Source organism: Coenobita brevimanus, chromosome 100, assembly GCF_032717465.1.
Source record: "Coenobita brevimanus isolate Jiangsu-jjx chromosome 100, ASM3271746v2, whole genome shotgun sequence".
Taxonomy (NCBI): Eukaryota; Metazoa; Arthropoda; class Malacostraca; order Decapoda; family Coenobitidae; genus Coenobita; species Coenobita brevimanus.
The window spans coordinates 5,780,635-5,790,000 of record NC_137053.1 but is presented as its reverse complement, the minus strand read 5'-3'; the positions used below and the strand labels follow the sequence as shown (position 1 = coordinate 5,790,000).

Sequence of the window (9,366 nt, the reverse complement as noted above, 5' to 3'; positions counted from 1 at the left end):
GGGATGTCAGGGTCAGTGTTTGTGTGTGTGTGTGTGTGTGTGTGTGTGTGTGTGTGTGTGTGTGTGTGTGTGTGTGTGTGTGTGTGTGTGTGTTTCTAATGGCAAAGGATACGGTATAGTAAACTCTTAAATTTATCTCCTGAAAGAAAAACTATGTGAATGTATCTATGCACATGTACATCTGTCTGTCTGCCTACCTATCTGTCTATCGTACTTTCTGTCCATCTGTCTATCTATCTATCTATCCGTCTATCTATCTACCTATATGAATGTTGGTACGTTTATATGTAAGTATATTCGTATGCGTAAAGCAGTGTACATGAGTGTATGAAATCTCAATATTACACATTCCAGCTTAGTGTGTATATAAAGGTATGTGTAAAAAGTATGTAAATGCATATAAATGTGTATGTATGTAAATGCGTGCGTGCGTGCGTGTGCGTGTGAGTGCGTGTGCTTGCGTTGGTGTAGTACAAATGTGTGTATTTTATTAACCGTGCTCACCTTTATCAGTGTCGCCCGCCCATGCATCTTCACCAGGAAATTGGCAGTAAAGCATTCCAGCACTTTTAATAGAGCTGTAGGTGGTGATGGGTGGGCGGCAGGACCCCCCCCATACACCCACACCCCTCCCTCACCCACACCCACACCAATCCCCTCCCTCACCCACACCCACACCAACCTCCTCCCTCACCCACACTGTCAGTATGAGGCTCCAGCTCACCCACATCTGCATCCACATCCTACTCTTCACCCTTACTCTCTTGAACACTCACCCTCACCCTTACTCACACTAACGGTATGATATATTAAGGCACACACACACACACACACACACACACACACACACACACACACACACACACACACACACACACACACAGACATAGCCATCCTGAAATTCAAAGTTATACCCTACTCTCATCCATATCCACATCCACACCCACACCCTTGCCCTCACCCACACTCCCATCCATACCCTCTCCCTTAGTCTTCCCTTCCCCCCACACCCTCACTCTTACTCTCACCCTCACATACTTACCCCCACAGCCTTTCTCACATCCTCACTCTCACTTCTATCCACCCTCTCCTCATTGTCGTCCAGATTAATCTTCGTCACCCTTACCCTTCACCTTTCCTTCCTTGTCACCCTCACCCTCATCCTTCCCCTCACCCACACCCAGACCGACACTCCCCTTTATCCTCCCCCATTCACCCTTACTCTCACTCTCCCCCTCACCCACACCCAGACCGACACTCCCCTTTATCCTCCCCCATTCACCCTTACTCTCACTCTCCCCCTCACCCGCTGCCCTCCCTCCCCCTCCCCCTGCCTCACCTTGTCATATGACCCTCTTGTCCCCCGTAGCCTGACCTGACCATGTGTGGCCTAAGCTGTGACGTGTGGGATGTGCTAACTGTGATGCAGAAAAATGTAATGTGAACGGGATAAATTAAACTTTTTTCATTATTATTATTATTATTATTATTATTATTATTATTATTATTAGGCCTATCATTAGTAGTTTGTGGTAGGTGGGGGCGCTCACCATCCACTCACTCGATGCAGTGCTGCTGTCGGGTGTTTGCCCTTTACTCTCCTCCATCTTTCTTTCCTTCCATCCTCTGCTGTCTTCCTTTACTTCATTCTTTCCTTGTCCTTCTGCCTACGGGTAACTTTACACTCCCTCTTCTGTCTTTCTTTCCTTCATTCTTTCCTCTTCCTTCTGCCTGTGGGTGACTCTACACTGAGTGACAAGCCAAATGGTTTCCTGTACACCAGGAAACCATTTACTACGCTGAGTGGTAACCATATAACCAAATTTTGGCGCCTGGTGGTTTAGTGAGTAATTATTGCGCTCCAATCGGATTGAGCCGGTGAAGATTTATATCCAAGGGATGGTTGGGGTTGATTGCTCATGTAATGCCACTCAGGGATGAACGAGGCTGGTCACTCTCATCTTAAATGTCGGGACCAGCTGCTTAGCCCCGGGCTCCTACGCTCCTCATGGGGCAATGTAGGAATGGATGATGGATGGATGGATGGATGGATCATTAGTAGTAGTAGTAGTAGTAGTATCATCATTACTACTACTACTACTACTACTACTACTACTATCCATTGCAGAGAAGGAAGGGATCAAAATTAACCCTTCGCTACTGGAAAACATGAACATTTTTTTAGGCTATTTTTTATATCATCTGATGATTATATTCAGTTCGGGAGAGACCATTGTAATTTCAGAGTCATTGGTAAGCCGCAATAGCCCTTTTTTTTCCTTAAGGTCTTTCCCAGGTTGCATAGATTCGTCAGTAAAGGAAAAAATATAGGATTCAAGAAGGTAAAGTTAGCAAAGGACGTCACTCTTCTTTATGACAAAATAAGAACTATGTTAGAAAAAGACAAGATAAAAAAAAATAGCTCAGTTCCAAATTCCTATGCACACACACTTTCTAACTCCCTTGCTTTGATGTCGTGTGGGTTCAGTATAGTCTTTGTACTTCCAGGAGATAATATTTCACTTAGAAGAGACCTTGTCGTGGGGAAAGGAAGTCTCTATCAACGCCCTCTCCCATTTCAAAGCCTCCTCTTAGCTGACTAAAAGCTGAAAATAGTAAAAATAAAACAGAACCATGCCATCTTAGTGAAAAGGCTAAAAGATAATGTCAGGATGTAATATATATGAAAGAATGATTTTAAATGTTTTTCTAGAGTCAGGTGGTAATAAACATGAGAGAATGATTTTAAAAGTTTTGCTAGAGGTGACCAGCAGTGAATGTAGACTTATTATTCATCAATTTTGCAATAATGAATAGACAGAAAATTAGCTGAGAATAAGTGGAGGGTGTATTGCCGTCAGCGTGATTTAAAGAGGAAGGCGTGAAGCACAAGACCAATGGCTGTGATGGAACGAAACAGGAAAATTGTGAGAAATGTGTGCACTTAGATTATTAAACGAACGACCGTGCAGTTTGTTAATTTTAGAGAGAGAGAGAGAGAGATTTACCCCATTATGTCGGATTTCTCTTATTATAGCCCATTTTTCCTCTTTCCAAACGATTTTTTGTAATATAAGAAATATCTCTCGTACCTAAGATTGTAACGAAAGCTGTATCTCCAGTAAAAAAAAAAAAAAAAAAAAGAATCTCTAAGCTGAAATTAAATCGTCTGAAGATAGCAAGAACAAAATAAAAATATATAATGGGACTGAATTGATTAATGGATAGACAAAAAATATAAGGTCTTCGTATAATAAAACTAATAATCATAATAATAATAATAATAATAATAATAATAATAATAGCTATCTTTACAACAGGCTTAAAAGAAAAAAAAATACGGCTCACACTATCGTTGATAAATTAAAGAGAGTTCGTGAAAGGAAAAGCCCCTGTGGAAGGATTCTATTGACTTAGGAAAAACAGTCACCATCTAAAATAATAATAATGAAAATACTACTACTATTACTACTACTACTACTACTACTACTACTGCTACTACTGCTACTACTACTACTACTACTACTACTACTAATAATAATAATAATAATAAGAAGAAGAAGAAGAAGAAGAAGAGGAAGAGGAACAAGAAGAAGGAGGAGGAGAAGAAGAAGAAGAAAAAAAAGAAATAAAAATTGACAAATAAATGAAAAACACTCAAATGATCACATAGGTATCTCTGTAAATCGAATACCTCTCCCAGTTTCAGTCAAAATTTCTTGTTACATCATCAAAATTTCACCAAAATTTCAATTGAATACTGACACAGAATCTGAACGAAACAAAACCTTTATCAGTAACATTTCGACAGGAGAATGGCGTAGAATCTGAATACAGTTTTTGAAGATGCCCATTGGAGCGCCCGAAGAGGTGTGTGTGTGTGTGTGTGTGTGTGTGTGTGTGTGTGTGTGTGTGTGTGTGTGTGTGTGTGTGTGTGTGTGTGTGTGTGTGTGTGTGTGTGTGTGTGTGTGTGTGTGTGTGTGTGTGTGTGTGTGTGTGTGTGTGTGTGTGTGTGTGTGTGTGTGTAATAAATTTCGTGGTAGGTGTGATAACGTTTGAGGAATGCGGTCAGGCTGTATGTTCCATCCCTGGTGTATGTGGTGGTGTATGGGTGGTGTATGGGGTGGTGTATAGGGTGGTAAATAGGATGGTGTATGGGGTGGTGTACCGGGTGGTGTATGGGGTGATGTACTGGGTGGTGTATGGGATTGTGTATGGGGTGGTGTATGAGTGGTGTATGGGATTGTGTATGGGGGATGGTGTATGGGATGGTGTATGAGGTGGTGTATGGGGAGATGTATGGGATGGTGTATGGGTGGTGTATGGGATTGTGTATGGGGGGTGGTGTATGGGGTTTTCATGTGCAGCTGAAGGCTTTATCAATTAGACTTTGTAAATAAAGAGGGAATGTTTAAGCCCTTCACACCAAATTCTTTATTTTTCCATCTATCTATCTGTATCTATCTATGTACCTACCTATCTTTTTCTTTCTTTCTTTCTTCTCTCCTTTCTTTCTTTCTCCCTTTCTTTTTTTCCTTTTTCTTGTCAACATCAGATAGTTACATACAACTTGGAACAGATCTCTAATATTGAATGGATTACTGAAGGTTGAATCTAACTCTCCATGCCAAAAAGTCACTCACGGAACAGAATAAAATCGCCAAGTAGGAGCAGGAGTAAAATAAAAAAAAAAACACCACGAAATTAAAGTGGAAAAAGAAAAACTAGAAACAAACCACTCTGCAGAGGTTGTTTGGGGACATTAAGCAAGATAAATGAAGACTTACGGAACCCCTTAACTGTTGTCTACACAGTGCATGGTCAACAGCAGAAATCCCCTTCAAGTTTCCATGTATAGCTTAGCAGTCTTTTACATGCACGAGAGTCATTATAAGCCGGGCAGTAAAGAGTAAATATATATGGTTACTTCACGCACACCCGTCTTCCCGCCATACAGCAATAACAGACCACAGGCTCATACGAAACAGGGAAGCGAAGCAACTGTGTTATTTCGACTGTATCATCCACTATCTCATGGATTTGTGACTTCAGCCGTACTCTCGGGGACAACAAATCATTAATATTTCTTCACTTCTAGTTCTCATAATGCTCCTAAGCTGAGAGAGGCTTGGTCTGTCTCCCTGCCCGTAGGTGATTCTGATGTGATGCGTCAGGGAGGAAAGTGACAGACATACCCTAAGTGTGACGCAGTGGAGTAGTAGGCGAACCCTTGTCCTCGCCTGTACCTAGACTAGTAACGAGGAATGGCAATATTTTCTACCTGATAGTCACGCTTCACTCCCTCTACCAACATTTCCACTACTAACATAAGGATTAAGATAGAAAGATGGGTGCTTTAAGATATATATTAGTTGCATCTTACTCTCTCCCTCTGTCCGTCTATCTAGCTGTCCGTCTGTCTAACCATTTATATCACTGTTTATCTGTATCTCTGTCTAGCTGTCTATTTATTTATTTATCTATCTGTCAATCTATCTATCCATCTATCTGCCTCTCTGTCGATTTACCTACCTACCTACCCTCCTATCTATCTATCTGTCTATCTATCTAATCATCAGTGTGTCTGTCTGTCTATCGATCATTCTATTTATCTATCTATCTGTCTATCTCTGCCAACACCGGCACTGTGAAGACAAGCGTTGCTCATATAAATGTCACATCTCGCCCCTCTATCAACCTGCCTCTCCATTCACACCCATATTCGCACTCCTATACACACACACACACACACACACACACACACACACACACACACACACACACACACACACACACACACACACACACACACAGACAAGCACAAAATCTCTCTCTATCTATCTGTCGATCAATCTATCTGCCTATCTTTCTCATCCATACCTCTCTCATCCTTCTTTCCCAGACACTCTTCCCTCTCCCTCTCTTTCATCCTCCTGTCTCTCTCTCTCTCTCTCTCTCTCTCTCTCTCTCTCTCTCTCTCTCTCTCATTCACCAACACTCTCCCTTTTCAACCTCCCCCTCATTCTTTCGCCCATATCACTCTTTCCCCTCATCCTTCCCTCTCCTCTCCTTTCACCTCTCCATTTCTCTGCCATCCATACCTCTCTCTCTCACCCTTCTCTCACCAGCACCCTTTCCCTCTCTCTCCCTCTCTCCACTCCTGCCACTATATATGAACGCTCTCCAAATCAAATAACATGACTGGGGAAGCCTGGCCAGCAAAATTGTTTCCCTCGCCGTACATCTGCGTGCAATATTAAACGAACACAACTACAAAGCCGTCATTAACACACACACACCCTGCCAGACGCACTACGATATCTTGCAAGAATATCGTAAGTTTTGTAGGTTACGATGACTTAAAGGAAGACAGCTACAGAACAACTCCGTCTTAACACATACACAAGATCGCTTACGATATCTTAGAAGCCTGTCGTAATTCTTGTAGGTAGGGTCGTGGTGAGTTGGTAAATTAAATAGACACGGGTACAGGCTAAAACCTTCATTAATTTATATACGTAGAAGACCCACTACTATATCTAACGAGACTTTCCTATGTTTTGTTGGTAAGGATAAGATTAGTTGATTGAACGTGTATTTTCTTTTTCATTTTCCTTGTTGTTGTCACCATTAATCTCTCTACCCCACAGTACCTTCAGAAATATCTTACATGGCACTCCCGTTTTGTAGATACTGGAGAAAAGTAGAATATTATGTACTACCTGCATGAATCTCTTAAGACTGGTGAAAGACTGCGGCCACATATCGAAGAAGACCCCACTCCTAAGTTGTAAGACTATGAAGACTAGCGGATGGTTAACACTCCTTCACACGTGCATTCATTCCGTGTTATATTACAACATGTACTGAATGTGATAGGTTCGGTGAGGCTTGTGGAGGGGCGCGACTGTAGGCTGTGATGGTTGTCTGGCCTGAAAATATCATCTTTATCCTCCAACCTCTTCACTACGGGCGTTCATTTCTGTGTTTAATAAAACCGTCTGGGGATGGTACGAATAAAAACCAGAGTCATCATACTGAATGGACTAATGGAGCTTGTTTTAAACGCTTCAGTATCAGAATTTTCCACTAAGCTGGTTGAAGCCGCCTTAGAGTACCAATAACAAAATGAACTTGAAAGCACCCAGGGAGCGCATACCTTCACCAACGCCACTAAAATATAAGATTCGCTGCTGTAATTCCTCTTTCTTACCAGATGAATGCTTTACGGTCGTACTTTGTCTGTTATTTCTATGGTCTTATTCTGTCCTGCAACACAGTATTAGGGAGTTCATACCTCCGCCAGTGTCAATAAAGTTTAGATTTACTCGTGCATCAGGATCTTATAAACCCTCCCTTGACCCACTGTCCATCCATCCAAAGAAACAAACAGACAAACGGGCACGAGTGAACACATAACATCCGTCCAACTTACTTGACGGGGATAATAAAGCGCCTGATTTGCGTGTTTAAGGTAGCGTAAGAGCCTTCGCATCGACGATTCCGTAGCAGTTTATTTTACGTGTTACAGGTAAACGTATCGACATCATTTTCATCTATTATTTACAAGAGGAAACTGAGGTGTAATGTGCAAAATAAATCGCTAAAGAAGAGTTACTGAGAAATCTCCAGAGCCACTTGGAATACGAAGCTGTCAAATTATGAAATAGAGAAAATATTGTGAGGACCCCTTTGGCCCGAGGACGTGGGATTGTTATTAGTTCTTTCTTCCCTCAGACGGTTTTCCTCGGCTTGGGGGGGGGGTGTCTGGCAGTGAAGGGGTTAATGAAGGCTGTATAAAACCCTTACACACGCACACACACACACACACACACACACACACACACACACACACACACATACATACAAATCGTCATCGTCTTTCTTCATCGCTCTGTATGATTGACTACTTTAAGCTGGCCCTTGGTTCCTTCTTTCTCGCATAAAAAAAAAAAAAGCTGAATAAAGTCGCCCGTTAGTAGCAGAGAGAGAGAGAGAGAGAGAGAGAGAGAGAGAGAGAGGTCATGGAAATCAAAAAGTTAAGAATAAGTGAGACCTTCAATTACCTCCGACTGAGCTACTTAAAAAAAAAAAGAAAAAGGCAATGCTACGCTGTTGCAACCCTCCATCTGACCAAGCACATACCCCCACCTTCCTGCACATTTAACCAAACGCACTGCGGCCCCTCACTCCCCTCCCCCCAATCTTTTCTTCTAAAGGTGGGTGTAAGGAGAACGCCTTGAGGACACATAACCCGGGTGCTTCAGATTCCTTGCGCAGGTCGCACTGAAATTTCTGGAAAAATCACTTTTTTTTTTAATTTACTTTCCATTATTAAGAAAAAAAAACTAATTAAGACAAAGCATTCTATCTATCAAAATACACCAGTTCATTATAAGACACATAACTTTGTGAAATTTCATGACTCTATAGTGCATAGTTTCTGAGTTTTGGCCCGGAAACGAAATCTCTATGCCCGGGCAGCAGCCCTGCCACCGAACTCTACGGACGGACAGCTACTGATCCCAGTGATAACAACACCCTCCTCTGACTTTGTCAGGTGGAGGGTCAAAAAACGAAAAATGAAAGGACCTGACAATTTCATTCATAGCAAAAAGCTGTGTGTCTCTGCGAGGCCTTGTGTGTGTGTGTGTGTGTGTGTGTGTGTGTGTGTGTGTGTGTGTGTGTGTGTGTGTGTGTGTGTTGTAAGTATGTGCACTTAATTTGTAAACAATTTTATCCCTTCTTCATGTTCAGTAATACTGTTCATGTTGCCATAATATTCACGTTAATTATTGACGTTGTAATGTTATTCCCTTGTCATAATATTCACTTTAATTCCTAATATTCACGAAGCAGCTAATATCTCAGGCCAAAGTCTTACCCTGTTTGCATTTCTCTCTTACTGTCCATATTGGCTCAGTAAACAGAGTTCTAAATCTAAATCAGTGACTGTTCAATTGCTCTCTCTATTTCTGTCAAGGTCAGGAGATTTTAGTCCCCCCTCCCCCCCCCCTCTCTCTCTCTCTCTCTCTCTCTCTCTCTCTCTCTCTCTCTCTCTCTCTGTGTGTGTGTGTGTGTGTGTGTGTGTGTGTGTGTGTCTGTACCGGATAGCAGAACCGTCGAACATGCAAATTCAGACATAAATTGGCATGGCAGATACATAAATTAACCATCACGTTGGGTGGTAGCCATTACTCCTTACCCTTCATCACTGTCCTACCTGTCGTATTCTCATTTGTTAAGGAAGCTCCCTATCACCTTTTCCTAAGCGATTTATTTTCTTTGTTACACCTCACCGTCTCTTTCTGTGCTGCATAAATCCTTGCAATATCACCATACTCTGCATAAATAATATACCAAAGG

The 9,366-nt window shown here is 41.9% G+C and overlaps 1 protein-coding gene across 1 annotated transcript in view; it reads right to left on the bottom strand.

Moving 5' to 3' along the window:
* The window catches only part of LOC145414546 (lachesin-like), a 197,900-nt gene that overhangs the window by 58,610 nt on the left and 129,924 nt on the right, over positions 1-9,366 (bottom strand). The window lies entirely within an intron of this gene.